Source organism: Diadema antillarum, unplaced genomic scaffold (genome assembly GCF_040938485.1).
Source record: "Diadema antillarum isolate AM-2024a unplaced genomic scaffold, OU_Dant_1.0 seq00000160_RagTag, whole genome shotgun sequence".
Classification (NCBI taxonomy): Eukaryota; Metazoa; Echinodermata; class Echinoidea; order Diadematoida; family Diadematidae; genus Diadema; species Diadema antillarum.
Genome location: NW_027271231.1, coordinates 3,171,993 through 3,187,504, shown reverse-complemented (window position 1 = coordinate 3,187,504; position 15,512 = coordinate 3,171,993). Strand labels below are relative to the sequence as shown.

General features: G+C 38.7%; 1 pseudogene; it reads right to left on the bottom strand.

Moving 5' to 3' along the window:
- Positions 1–390: 390 nt before the first annotated feature.
- On the bottom strand, positions 391–1,326 carry LOC139727955 (uncharacterized; annotated as a pseudogene).
- Positions 1,327–15,512: the final 14,186 nt, after the last annotated feature.

The window sequence follows — 15,512 nt, the reverse complement described above, 5'->3', positions numbered from 1 at the left end:
TAAAATATAATTTCTGAGTTACTCATGTAGGACAATAAGTATCTATCATAGCATCATCATGTACAACTGGGCCAATGTTACTGATCTTCTCTGTAGGGTACACAAAACTTCAGTTGAAGTTATAAGAATTTTTGAGTGCAATAAGTATACCTAAAATATAATTTCTGAGTTACTCATGTAGGACAATAAGTATCTATCATAGCATCATCATGTACAACTGGGCCAATGTTACTGATCTTCTCTATAGGCTACACAAAACTTCAGTTGAGGTTGTAAGAATTTTTTTAGTGCAGTAGGTATACCTAAAACTATGATTTCTGAGTTACTCATGCTGGACAATAAGTATCTGTCATATCATAATCATGTACAACTGGGCCAATGTTACTAATCTTCTCTGTAGGGTACACAAAACTTCAGTTGAAGTTATAAGAAATGTATATAGGAGATGACTACTCACTCGAAATTAAAGGGAGCGCCTCCGGTTTGGCGCCATTTTCCGGCATAGAATCTCAACTTGGTACCTTTGCTGTACATTTCTTGGACTTGTTTCTTCCATTTCTGTTTTTCTTCCAGGTCAGTCTGCGTCAAGTCGTCGATCATGAATCATGAAATATCGCTCGTCCTTTAGGATTTCCCTGGCACGACGGATGACATCTACTTTTTCTCTGTATGAGAGAAACTTTATCAAGATGTGCCTGGGACGACCTTCCACCTTGCGACCATCACGATGAGCTCGCTCCACCTTTGTGGTCATCTTGAATTTGGACCGCAGGATGTCTTCGACGATGTGGGCGCAGTCTTCCCTCTGGTCATTTGGTGTTTCAGGGATTCCCACGATGCGGATGTTATTCCTCCTAGATATTCTTTCGGTTTTGTTTGTTTCCGCTTTGTTCTTCAATACTTCGGAGCGGAGTTCGGCAATTTCTTTTTCCATTCTTTTCATTCTACCTTCCATTTCCTTTTGTTTGACTTCGAGATCATCGACCCGTTTGCTCTCAAATTGGATAGAAGCTTCAATGTTGGCCTCAAGATCGCTCAACTTCCAAGGAACTTGTCGACAGCGTCTTGGATCATTTTATTGAATCCGCTGGTAGCTTCCTTGAAATATGCGTCCAAGCTTCCAGGGGTTTGCACATTGGGAGGTGCAGAGGCCGGTGCTTCCTTGTCGGCGGGCATAGTGGTGCCTCGATCTGGGTGCGTTGGGTTGGTTACCGTCGTGGATGCGACAGCCATATTTGTGACGTCATCAGGCACCAGTTCAACAGATTCCGCATCGCTGGCTGTTTGGCCTTCCAACGACTCTCGCTGGGAAGCGGCCGGAGTCATGGGCGTAGGGTTAGTGACCTTCGGGTTCGGACTTGACGGGCTGTTTGCACGTACCTGGGTTGCGGGTTTTCTCACAGAAGGACCATAGTTTTTTGCCTTTGTAGCGGCTAACCGTTGCGGCCGAGCAGATTTTTGTTGGTCCATCCTCAGGCGATGTTTCTAACTTTGTCGTTTTGTTAGAATGTGAGACCCGAAAAAATGAAGTAGACGTCCCAATTTGGTGAAATTTTGTTACTTTTGCGAGACAAACGAAATTGCCGCGTGCGTCTCAGTCCATAGCGCCCTCTCTCTCCTTTGTATAAAACCTTAACTTTGAAAATCACTTATTGGTCTTATAGATTCTTTATCAAATAATTGTTCTAAATGATAAACATTCCGCATATATAAATCTGCATTGAATGTCATTTTCCCTTTCAATAAAAAATCTTTGTTATTAGATATAATTGGGTTAATTTTCCCTTCTTCAAAATTCCTGCAGTTATATAAATCCTCCCGGGCTGCTAACATTTCTAAATAAAACAATGGTGCCTTAAGTGAAAGTTTTTTTGCCTCATAGTTGCAAAGAAATAAAATTCTGCCCCCTACTGATTTGAAACTGTGGTTTCACAGGCACACACGCACACGCACACACACACACACACACACACACACACACAATTCATATCGTATAATTCATGTTTGAGTCAGTGATTAAGCAACTTCGTGTACAATCATTTTCTTCATGACGACCATAGCTAGATAATCAGTACATCACAAACAAGCTAAACATGACGGACAGGATGCAAGTTTTCTTTTCGATTTCGTAGGAAATAGAGATATATTGATAACATAATTGTTATCAAACTAGGGAGAGGTGTAACAATCTTTGTATGATTTGTTGGCGGTTTCGACTGATATCACTATTTCCTGAAAGGATGCGACACCGTGTTTCAATTACTTTCTCATACTAGGTCCGATTTTGATGAAACCTCTAATCATCCCTTTTAATTTGCTGGGCTTTTGGTCAATCATTTCAAATTAAAGATTAGCAAGGTGTGAACTTGCAATGAAAGTTTTCTGCCGCAGTAACTGCAGTTATTTCAACTAATAACAATGACGAATTTATAGCTTTTTATACACCCCCAGCGCATAAAATCTTGGGAAAATTAGATTCAGATTGAACAAGGTATACCAATCATTCCTCATCACAGTTTTTAACGCTAAAAGTAATCTCTACTATATGTCTGTTTTCCAAACCAGACGATATCGGCAGGTGTGCGCCACTGCTCGCCAATCCTACCGGCATAGCTACAACGCCTGGTGTCCGTTTAGGAAAATCTACTACCGCAGCTTCAGGTACAGTATACAAATTTCTCTCGACAAAAGGATGTTCCAAAACAGAGATCGCCTTTTGGCGAGAATGTCCAGCTTGTGTTAACCAACTTCAAACTTATTACAATGCGCGTGTCAATATTGTGTGCAGTTATGGCGTCAAGGAAAGTTAGCGTAAATTTGTGCAGTCCTCCACGAATTGAACGTTAATCCTTTCACTGGTTTGCGGATCACACTTGGGACCGTATCCAATCAATGTAAGACCTATAATTTGACCAACCTCTTTAATTGTTTGTTTGTGTTTTTCGACTGGCGCAATATTTTTTTTTTCCTGTAGTAAACATTGGGAAAGAGTGTTTTATGTTTGTAATGTGCCAAAGTTTGATTTACAATGCACTCTTGACGCCATACTTATAGTCAAATCGTGAAAAGCTTCGTATCAATTATTAATGTATGAAGTGCTGAGATGTTATAGAAGAAACCCGAATTAAATGGTGACTGGTACAGAAAACGCTGCTTCACATCGGCGCCAATCCTATCAAGATACCGAGTATTACTGCTGCGGTGGCTTTGCTGGAAACGGGCAGACGTGCACTGGTAAGTAAAGTTTGTCAGTCCTTTCAAAGCCTTGGTCCCTAGGTCCTTTCAAAGCCTAGTTGCCTGTCTTCGGTATTCCAACCCCCTCTCAGACGGTGCATGTTGTATATGTAGACCATAAAGTGTTTGTCATTTTGCCTCTGGACAAAGTTTTTGCTATATAGGATAGAAAGATCAGGCCCCTTTTGACTCCTTACAAAACGTTTACACGTCAATGGTGATAGCACAGCCCTTAAGCATGCACGCTACTGCAGCAACTTTCCGCGAACATATATTTTATACAGATTTGGATAAACATGTACACCATCCCACAGCAGAAATGAAGACACAAACAATGCAATGTCAGTAAAAGGCCTAACGAAACACGAAACAGTCAGTAGCTAAAAATAAAAATGAATTCAGCTTTAAACTGGAAAAGAAAATTACACAATATTGTAAGCTTGTAAGAAATATTCCAACTGTCTCAAACGAACTGATGCATGACGTGAGGTAAAACTTGAGCACATTGTCACTAAAAACCGAGTACGTGCAGCTGTACCTTCAAATGACTCCTTTATTTCTAATCCGGTCCCCCACCCCCCCCCCCCCCCTCCTCCATCATTCTTCTCCTTTCTTTATTATATCCTGGTTTTCCTCATCCAGAAATTAATCATCATAAATTTGCACAATATCCAAACCTCCTTCTCCTCCTCTTCCTCCTCCTCCTCTTCCTCCTCCTCCTCCTCCTCCTCTTCCTTCCCCTCTTCCTCCTATCATCCACATGCAGACATTAACGAGTGCACCACCGGGGACCATGATTGTTTCAATGGAGCCACTTGTGTCAACACAATGGGAGGTTATCGGTGCGTCTGCTCTGCCGCTCATACGGGAATATACTGCGCTGATGGTAATAACGACTGTGTACTCTCTAAAAAAAAAAAATCGAGTGAAAATATTCACTCTTGAAGGAGTGAATACAAAAAAGAGTGAATTTAGAGTGAAATTGGAGTGAATTTCGAGTGAAAATGTTCATTTTCACTCGTTTTGGAGTGACCTCAGGGATCACCCGAAGATTTTGGAGTGATCCCTGCGAGGTCACTCCAAAAAGAGTGAAAATGAACATTTTCACTCAAAATTCACTCCAATTTCACTCTAAATTCACTCTTTTTTGTATTCACCCCTTCAAGAGTGAATATTTTTACTCGATTTTTTTAGAGAGTATGTTGCACACACGTATATATATATATATATATATATATATGTATATATTAGTAGAGCAGTTAAGCCCTCAAAATCACGTGAATTGTGCAAAATTTGACTAAAGCATGAAACTTTCACCAGTGTTAGTACATACCATAATATTTATTTTAAGATTGGGAGGTAAGTCTGATTTGACCTCTGATGACCTCCAGAGGTCAATGTACTTTAGATATTAGAAAATCGATGTTTTTAGACATTTGCGAATGATATATGTGGTTATGTTGCACTAAACATGCATTTATACCACAGAGAAATCATTTCCAGATTCAACAGAGCACTGACAGGTGTTTACCTTTGACCTCTGATGACCTCCAGAGGTCAATGAACTTTAGATATCAAAATATCGATGTTTTTAGACATTTGTGAATGATATATGTGGTTATGATTCACTAAACATGCATCTATACTTCAGGGAAACCATTAATTTTCTGATTCCACAGAGCATTGACAGATTTTAACCTTTGACCTCTGATGACCTTTGGAGGTCAATGACCTCAAAATATTATATTGATCTGTGATGTCATTGGTTAATGGTAGCCATTGTTAAGATGTACAAAACAAGCATATCTGTGTTACACTGAAATTGTCTTCATATTCTAAAGAGCAGACAGGTTTCTACCTTTGACCTCTGATGACCTTGAGAGGTCAATGACCTCAGAATATCAGAATATTGAAGCATGACATCATTGGTGAAAGGTCAAACATGGTAAAGATGTACAAAACAAGCATATCTGTGTACAATGACATCGTCTTCATATTCCAAGGCACACAGACGAGTTTCTGCCTTTGACTTCTGATGATCTCGAGAGGTCAATGACCTCAAAGTATCAGAATAGTTTGGCATCATCAATGGTAAACATGATGATGTTCTAGAGAGCACTCGTAGGCCCTGCTTATTAACGAGCCATTACCGTTCACCTATGAAAATCACACAAGGCCAACTACCTCGAATGAAATGTGAGGATGTTAATATTAATATTGCGATAGTTACTAGTTAATAATTGTTTATAATGTAGGGCTTACAAACCATGCATTTCTGTTACCAAAAAAGTGGCTACTCATTTCGCAGAAATTTTCAGGTAATTATCTAAGTCGGGTATGTGCACAGAGCAAGGGGTGTCGATCTGTTTTCACGTGGGGGGGGGGGAACTTGGAAAGCATGTAAAAGCAAGTTCATGGTGCAAAGGAATGAAGCGGAGGGGGAGGGGGAGGATGTGGGTGGGGGATTGGATTTTTGCAGGTTTAGACCTGAAATCAGTGATTCAGTGTAGCTCTTGTTTAATGTGTCATCACTTATACGGAAGTTGATGGGGTGTGGGTGCATCTCACCTACGGTCCTCCCAAAGACGAAGTTTTTTTTTTTTTTTTTTTTTTTTTTTTTTTAAGAATCTGATGCATACGTTTTGGGGAATATTTGGAAAAGTATGGATCACCAAGGTGTACCAAGTCTATATGGATGGGAACCCAGCAAGCGCAGCGTTGGCGAGGGTAGGGTATTCCACTCCCATTCGAGAGAGCTCTTGTATTTTGAGAAATGAGATTCAACGACCTGGCACACAGGCACTTTTGAAGGAATACCTCGAAATTTCTATCAAAAAGGTGTAGTAAGTCAGCCATCTATGGAGGGAGACCAATCGACAGAAGGATGTGGGTGGAGGTACCCCCCTCCCACATTATGGAGCTTTTGCATTCTTTTGTTTGCAATTCAATGATCTCGTGCCACTCTTGGTTGAACTACCATTTTGAAAAAAAAAAAGTCCATACCCAAATGTGTAGCCATAATCAATGCATGGAGGAGAGGTTGATACAGCGAGAGGAGGGTATGAAAGGGGCTGTCCCCCAATCCTTCCCATGCGAGGGAGCCTTTGCAGTAAGAATAGAAATGTAAAAAAGAATCTAGTATACACATTTATGATGGAATATTTGGGAAATTATCAGTAAAAGGAGTGTACCAAATCTAAGGGTAGAAACCGAGGAGGGATTGTTAATTGAAAGATACACTACCCCCTCCAACAAGAGGGATTTTCTTTAATATGTCGGAACTGAAATTATAGATCTAGTACATACTTTGTGATGATATAGAACAAAAATGGGACAAAAGCACTGAGCGTATATGGAAGGGGACATAACGAAAGATAGTGTGGGGGAGGGGGTATGCAAAGGAGATTCTGCCGTTTAATCTGGTGCATACTATAGCTGAAATGTTCAATGACAATTCATTTTCTGTCAAAAAAAGTGAAGAAAAAAAAATCTCCATCTCAGGAAATACTTGGAGGCAAAGTTTTATGTCCCCACCATTCCCCCTCCCATATTTTCTCGGGAGGCGGGGCAAATGCCTCTTGCCCTCCAAAATGAACAATCGTGCATATATAGGAAAGCCTTTTCATCTTTGGAATTCAAATAAAAATATCTCTTAAAAACATTTTTCGTAGAATAAGGGAAATTATCATTCCCCAAAGTATGTTATATCTGTGGAAGGAACCAAGCAGGGGGAAGGAGTCTATTGAAAGGAGATATCCCCTCTCACAGAAGGGAGATTTTGCATTTCAGAATTAAATTTTAACAATCTTATGCACACTTTAAGTGAAAAACTTGGGCAGTTTTCTGTCTAAAAAGCAAAAAGCAAAAAACAACAACAAAAACTAACAACAACAGAACATAGTCCACATCTGAGAATTTAATGGGGTGGGGGTCAACTATCCCTGCCACCACCCCGCCCCTCCTCCAAACTGATGCCCCGGTATGTGCATGTGTTTTATTCCACTTGTTGAAAAGAAGAGAGAGTTTTAAGAAACAATATTGTTCAGTGGTCGCTATCCCAGTCAAGTAAATTGTTTATCAATAAGGTGATTTCCTTCACCTGTATACCTTAAGATGATGTAGGCCTGGTATTTGCCTTCCACGTAATTACATCTACTTCTTTTTTAGTATTCTCGTTTATATTTTGATGTGAAAGTTGTTTACTTTGCCACGATTTTATTTGTACATAGAAAAAATAATCCAAGACTGAAAATGAAACTGATACAATATTTAATGATTGACATGATGCACATATTGTGTATTTCTATAGCAATAAAAGTGAGCAATTCAAAAGGCGTGTACTCATTTCACATGAACATTAGCGATGATCCTCTGACCTCTGGAGGATATTGAAAGATATGCATCAAAATGTAAGAATATTGATGTCTGGTCTCATTGGTTTGTAATGGCCAGCTGCTTATGAAATAATAATTATATTAAAAAGAAAATGCATTTTGTGTGTGTGTGTGTGTGTGTGTGTGTGTGTTCAAAATTGTATGCAGAGTATTCCACACACAGTTCAATTTTGACTTCCATCTAGGACAATGAGCGGTTACTTTTTTCTCAACTACACTGTAATATCAAAATCTATTGAAAAAACACGGTGGCGGCTGGGTCTAACACATTATCATTCCTTTTCGTTGGAGATCCATGCGGGATGGTCAAAACAAACATAAAAAACAGATATCTCGGACCTAATTGTTATAACAAAGCATCATATCCTCATATACCCAACCCAACCCTCTATGCCCAGACAATGTAAACCACCCCATGGACTTACTTGGAGCTTTAGAATATCCTTTGTCAACAGAGAGAGACATCCAAACCTTTGCAGTGCCGACTAAGATCTGCCATGGAACTGATTGGTATTGGCTCTGCATCATTGACAGCAGATCTCGTTTCCTATTCTCCTTCTTCTTCTTCTTCTTCTTCTTCTTCTTCTTCTTCTTCATTATACTGTGTAATCTTGTGATATTCTGCCATGGAGCCTTTTCTTAATTGGTTAAAGAAGGTATCCAAAGAGCTATATGAAACAAAAAACAACAAACAAATGCAAAAACAAAAAGAGAGACATATGTATCTTTAATAACAGAGCTGAATATTGAGTATCTCTCTCCTGAAGTGTTTCAAAGAGATACAAGAGACAGTGGCCGAGAATAGCCGCCACCTTTTTTAGGAGTAGGCCTACTTTGTGTTCTTGCAAATGATGCCTGACATTTTTGGTCATTGGCCCTTTTTGAAGAATGCAGCAATAGAGCCACAACTTCCTGCGGAGTGGATATTGTGGGGTTCTTGATGCAGAACATCATCGCTGAATTTGCCTGTGCTGTACTTTCTTACAGGGATTGCCATTGTAGTTTTGTTTTGTTTTGATTTGTTTTGTTTTTCAAGTGTGGCTGTAACACTGCTTGTTTTGCATATGATGGTCCTTGCAGCTAAAGAGTGCATATCTTCTCTGGATCATTCCAAACTTCATGATGTTTCACCTGGGTGAATGGATCCCAGATGATGCATGCATATTCCAGGACAGTCCTGAGCGGCATGGAGTAGCAAAACACCTGAACTTTATGATACTCGTATCTTCGTCTGGAGAGAGTCTTTGGTTGAAGTATAACCTTTTTAAGCTGCTGTGGCGATTTGATTCCAGCTGAGACTCCTATTGGAACTCCAAAATATTTTGCACAATCCGCTTTCTCCATGGTTTGCCATGAATGCTTATCTATTCCCTGGGTCGGTCTCGGATGTCAATAGCTAGTTGCAATACACAGGATTGCTTCATGTGGAATGCATGTTGGGCCTCACAGTATGTCGGAGTTTTCAAGATGGTCCATGATGTCGCAGCTGTGGACTGTATACTCCAGGACCATGAGTCATTTATCGCAGTCATACTGTAACAACCCACCAGCTTTACACTGGCCAATACAGGCCCACCAGCTGGAAACTATGCAAATATTGCCCGTGAGCTTGACACTTAGGCAAACAGGTCCCATAATGAGTCTGACAAATGGGGGGAAAGATCTATGAGACTTACACTGAATAGATTAAACACTCTGTATATCAGTCTCGTGGGCCTTGTTTTCCTCGAGTGTCGAGATAATGGCCATATTTGCCTATATTTGCTAGCCTACATAACTAACCCAAACATAACAGTTATATTTGAGGTCTCTGCCATCACTCAAGAAACTTAAGCTTTATTTCTGAAGTAATTGACCTCTCACATTTCAGAGACCTGTTACAATAAACCAATGCTCTGTGGAATATGCATACATACTTTGATCAAAACGTCAATGCGTGATTTGTACATGATTAAGCATTTACGATTACACCAATGAAGCCAAACATCAATACAGGTAAGCCTACACATGTGACCTCAGTGACCTCTCATTGTCCTGAGAGGTCAAAGTTGGATATAATGCACAAGCTAATGACTAATGTTCCATGAAATGACAAGATTCTTCTATTATAGCATAAATGATTGTACATCGGGTATTACAAAGTTGACCATTGACTATACATAGAATATCAATATTCTGATATTTTGAGGTCATTGACCTGTCACCTTCCTCAGAGTTCAAAGGTAGAGACACGTGAGTAATTTCTCTTGCTCTGTGGAATATGTAAACAATTCAATTGTAATACAAATGAATATAACATCTAAATCATGTTTGTCATCAACCAATTGCACCAAATATCAATGTTCTGACATTTTGAGGTCATTGGCCTCATCATAGGTCATCTGAGGTCATCAGAGGTCAAAGGTAGAAATCTGACTCGAAAGGCTCAGTGAAACATTGAGGCAATTCCTCTTACAAAAATTAGTTTTTAGTACATAATTATCGTGTTTCAGTTATGAGTGACGCATAAAAATATCAATTTTCTGACATTTTGAGGTCATTACTTGACCTCTGGAGGTCATCAGAGGTCAAAGGTAGAAACCTGTCAGGGCTCTGTGGAACATAAAGACAATTTCGCTGTGACAAAAATTAAGTTTTAGTGCATCAATACTGTGTTTATCATTAACCAATGACGCAAAATATCAATTTTCTTAGATTTTGAGGTCATTGACCTCTAGAGGTCATCAGAGGTCAAATCAGACTTACCTCCCGATCTTAAAATTAATTTTATAGCATGTACTAACAATGGTGAAAGTTTCATGCTTTAGTCAAATTTTGCACAATTCTTCGGCTTATCTGCTCTACTAATATATATATATATATATATATATATATACATATTGAGTAGGTTGTCCACGTGTTGGCGTGATGATAAGATAAAAAAACAAAACTGGAACAAAGTTCATGCTGTATTCACCGTCGGTTTATTTCTGTACACAAATTTTCGAGCTACTCGCTCTTTCTCAAGTGTTGATACTGAGAGAAAAATAAACATTGTTATTGTTCTGATATTGTTATAATATTGCTACAATATAATATTGCTCTCTCAGTATCAACACTTAAGAAAGAGCGAATCGCAAGGAGATTTATGTGCAGAAATAAACCGTTGGTGAATACAGCATAAACTTTGTTACAGTTTTGTTTTTTATCGTATGTATAATATACATTAGATACATCAGTGTATAGTTACAATAGCGGGATATAACGTCTTATTTAATTGCATATAATCATATAAGCCTATATGTAGGCCTATGGGGGAGCAGGGGAGGAGAGAGATGAGATATATCATTATGGGGTGAGATATTAAGTCATTCCGAAGGTTTGTTACTCCGAAAAACACGAATTGCGTATACCAAGAGGTTAGTTAATCCGAAAACGAAAAGGGGATAGTTAAGTCGAACATTGTACTGTGGCCTTATTCCGGAAGTTCGTTTTTTCCGAAAATTCGTAATTCCGAAAATGAAATAAGGTACGTTTTTCCGAAAATACGTTCATCCGAAAATGAAACAGGGTTCGTTATTCCGGAAATGGTGAGACGGTAAGGACGAACGAACATTCCGGGATTTAGGAACCTTTTTTTCATTTTCGGAATATCAAACTTTCGGAATAACAAACCTAATTCATTCATTTTTAGTTATAAACGAAATTTAGGAATTACGAACTGTAACAATTATAAATGAGCACACCCTGTCTTCCTGTCAAATCTCCCCGACGATAACTCGATCATTTACTTTCCCTTAAGCCCTATTCTAACTGGGCTATTTGAGACCAAGTTTTTACGGGGGGGGGGGGGGGTCAACCCCTTTTAGATTTCGGCCGCCGATGGCGCGATCGCCGCAAAATTTTGCCTGAACATAGAGCTGGATGTAAACTACAAGATTACATGGTCATGCAATAGAAAACATGAATTTCTATTTTTAGTAAATTAATTATGCAAATTTATGCATGAAATCATATGTTCACCTGTAACTCCATTAAAAAGACTGAAGGATTGCTAAACTATTGGGTCAGAATTCCTCAAGACACATCAAACAATTTTCTTGCAAAAAAAAAAAGCACAGTCAACTTTGATATACTTTTTTCTATTGTTTTGTTAATTCCTTAAGTATTTTATTGTTTTTTCAGCCCTCTTGTTTTCTTTTTCTTTTTTTTGCCAAAATCTGTTGCAGGCACTTTCTCGAGCTTATCTACATTAGAATTGATTAATTTCAATACATAAAAATTGAAATAATCTAATCTATATCAATTTAACAAAAACACAATTTACATTGGATTTTCTCACAATATCGCGAATTTGAGCTGTTTTCGGGCTGACATGCATATGCAAAACATTACGTAACTTCAAAACTGTGTACCCGAACGTCGCAAATTTGGTTTCAAAATACGCGGTAGACTTAAATGAAAAAACAGTCATGAAATGGCGCGACAAAATCTCTGGGCGTTGCGGAATCATGGCGCGAAATATCGAGGGGGGTCAATCTGACCCCCTCCCCCTCCCCAGTTAAGATAGGGTTAAAGGACAAGTTCACCTTCATATGTATATGTGGATTGAGTGAATGCAACAATGTTAGTAGAACACATCAGTGAGAGTTTGAGGAAAATCGGACAATCCGTTCAAAAGTTATGAATTTTTGAAGTTTTTACTCAGTCAACTGCTGGATGAGAAGACTGCTACAGGTAATGTCACATGTGCATGTAGAATGATATAAAGAAAACATAGAGAAAATTCAACATATTTTCACTTGTCTCGCATAATACAAGAACACTTGACTTACCTCTTTCAGTAGGCAGGGGAAATAATATAACCCTTAACATACGTCATTGGCAAGTCGGGGAAATGTGATTTTTTTCACAAGACAAACAAATTGTGAAATTCTCCTTATATTTTCCTTTTATCGTTCTACGCATGTGACATACACTGTAGTAGTCTTCTCATGCAGCAGTGACTCAAAATATACTTTAAAAAAATTCATAACTTTTGAACGGAATTTCCGATTTTCATCAAATTTTCACTGATGTGCTCTACTGGTATTGCTGCATTCACTCAATCCATATAATGAAGGTAGACTTGTCCTTTAATCATAATATTATATCATCTTGATTTCGCAGACGTCGATGAGTGTGCCGCAGGGATCCACGACTGTTTCTCCGGCCCGCATTGCCGAAACTTGGACGGAAGCTTCACCTGCTCTTGCCCGTCCGGTTACACTGACCAGCAGCCGTCTAACCCCGGAAGAAACTGTGCTGGTGAGTTTGTCTATCTATTTGAATTTATTTCATGTTCTGTGGTTGTAGACCTGAATGAGTAGACCGGTAGTCCCACATCATGTGATTCGTCATTCATCACAAGTATCTTAAAAGTGTGTTTGCTTTTGATTATGACGATGTTCTCCAGACTCAGTTACTAAGACTTGTTTGTGTCCATGATTGTGTCATCAGTCGACCATGCAATGCAGAATCAACCGATTTACACACAAACATGCACACACACACACACACACACACACACACACACACACACATACACACAATAATACCACAATATGTGACTTAAGAAGGAATCACCTAATGAAGTGCTTTTGAACAAGCTCCTCCTCCGTAGGAGACGATGAGAATGAATGATAAAGTGATAAAATGAGGATAAAGTGTATTGTTTTTAAAGGACAAGGCACTAAAAGGGCTGCTGCAAGCGGACTTGACCCAGAGACCTCGAGAATAACAGCTCGTTGTGTACCCACTGAGCCACAAGTACTCCAGTGGCTGGTATCCTCGATATTTGAAAGGGTGACGTTTGTTATTCCAATGGTTCGTTATTCCGAAACACACAAATTCTGTATACCCATATTCGTTAGTTCGAAATTAATAGGGTTCGTTATTCCGAACCTTTGTGGTGTTATTTCAAAGGTTCCTCCGACCGTAAAATAATAAAAATAATAAAAATAATATAAAATAATATAAAGTAATATAAATAAAAATAATTTTCGTTCATGAGAGTGTTGCATGAAATGTTATAGACCTATCAACTTAAATAACTGTGCAGCAATATCACATCAAAACTGATCACCATTTTCCACGCAACGTGATCACCCTAGTGTGCCAATAAATGCCTACTCGCATTGATGTTCATAATAATGTGACATGAGAAGTATTGAAGCGAAAAAGTGTATTTATCTAAAGATTGATTGTTTTCAGAGGTCATTTGTGTGCATGATTTATAAATTAAACGATGACTTTGGGCGTCATTTATCCGGTCGGTAAGGGGACATGTTTTATGATGTTCCCCCTTTTTTCAATCGTTTGTTTCTTTTGGCTCTTTTCAGACAATGATGAATGCACTTTAACAACGCACGATTGTTTCAACGACGCATCCTGCATCAACATTCCGGGCTCGTTCAACTGTTCCTGTCCCACCGGATATCGCGAGGGCAACCCCGGTAACCCTGGGAGAACATGCTCTGGTAAAATATGCTTCCTGATAATACATGTATATACGTGGATTTATAGTCATGTATAGTGACAGAGAGAGAGAGAGAGAGAGAGAGAGAGAGAGACAGACAGACAGAGAGAGAATATAAAATTAGTGTGACACTGCGTGCACGCAAATCATAACACGCTCTTCGGAAATACCCGCGAACAAACAAAACGCACATACACGCAGAAAACACATTTAAGTTGCATGATATGTATTTTATACATACATATATATATATACATATATATATATATATATATATATATATATATATATATAAGATAGAAAACCAAACTGGAACAAAGTTCACGCTGTATTCACCAACGATTTATTTCCGCACACAAATTTTCGAGCGACTTGCTCTTTCTCAAGTGTTGATACTGAGAGAACAATAACGAAAATTAAGCTATAACAATATTGCAACCGTGTTAGCAAGGATGTGTGTGCAGAAATTTGTGTACTGGAAACCGTTGGTGAATACAGCATGAACTTTGTTCCAGTTTGATTTCATATCTTGTTATCATGTTAGCACGTGGACGGGCAACTCAATCTTGCATGTCTGTGCAAGAGAATCCCTCTCTAAACTTGTAAAAATGCACTTACCTTGGCTTTTCAGAAGATCTGCCACCACTGACCACTGCACTTCTGTGAATGTCCAGTACAACCCAGAGTGGGCATTTGTACTATAATTGTGTTATGGAAACTACGTTCGTTGGCCGGAGAGCACACTTCCTCTTTCTAAACCACGTTTGCATGCCATAATTATTTAGCAGTGATTAGTGAGGTTTCTTTTTCGGGTGCTGATAACTTATGATAACCTTCCCGATGAAACAGGAAATCCGACAAAAAATCACCGAGAACGGAGACCTTCTCCCTCTTCAGCTTTTAGCTCCATGGTTTAGCATTTCCTATAATGTTAGCATGACTCACACATGCACAAATTTATGAACAGATGCTGCACACACGTATATACATATTCTCTCTCTTTCTCCCCCTCTCTCTCTCTCTCTCTCTCTCTCTCTCTCTCTCTCTCTATATATATATATATATATATATATATATATATATATATATGTACTGTATATACAATAACGTTTTCACAAAAAGATGACTAAAGATCCATTTGTTCTTTATTGCCAGCGCTTATCACTCGTCGGGCCATCAAAATTTCAGAAATTAAGATTTTGGTGGAAAAAAGGTCGGATATTTGCCTTTACTTCTGGAAATGAACAGCGGTAACAATCGGCTCCGTAAGATGCTAAAATAAATGTCAGATGTTTGCTTTTAATTTTTGGAAATGAATAACGGTAATTTTCGACTCCGTATGATACTAAAATAAATGTTGGATGTTTGCTTATACTTTTGGAAATGAA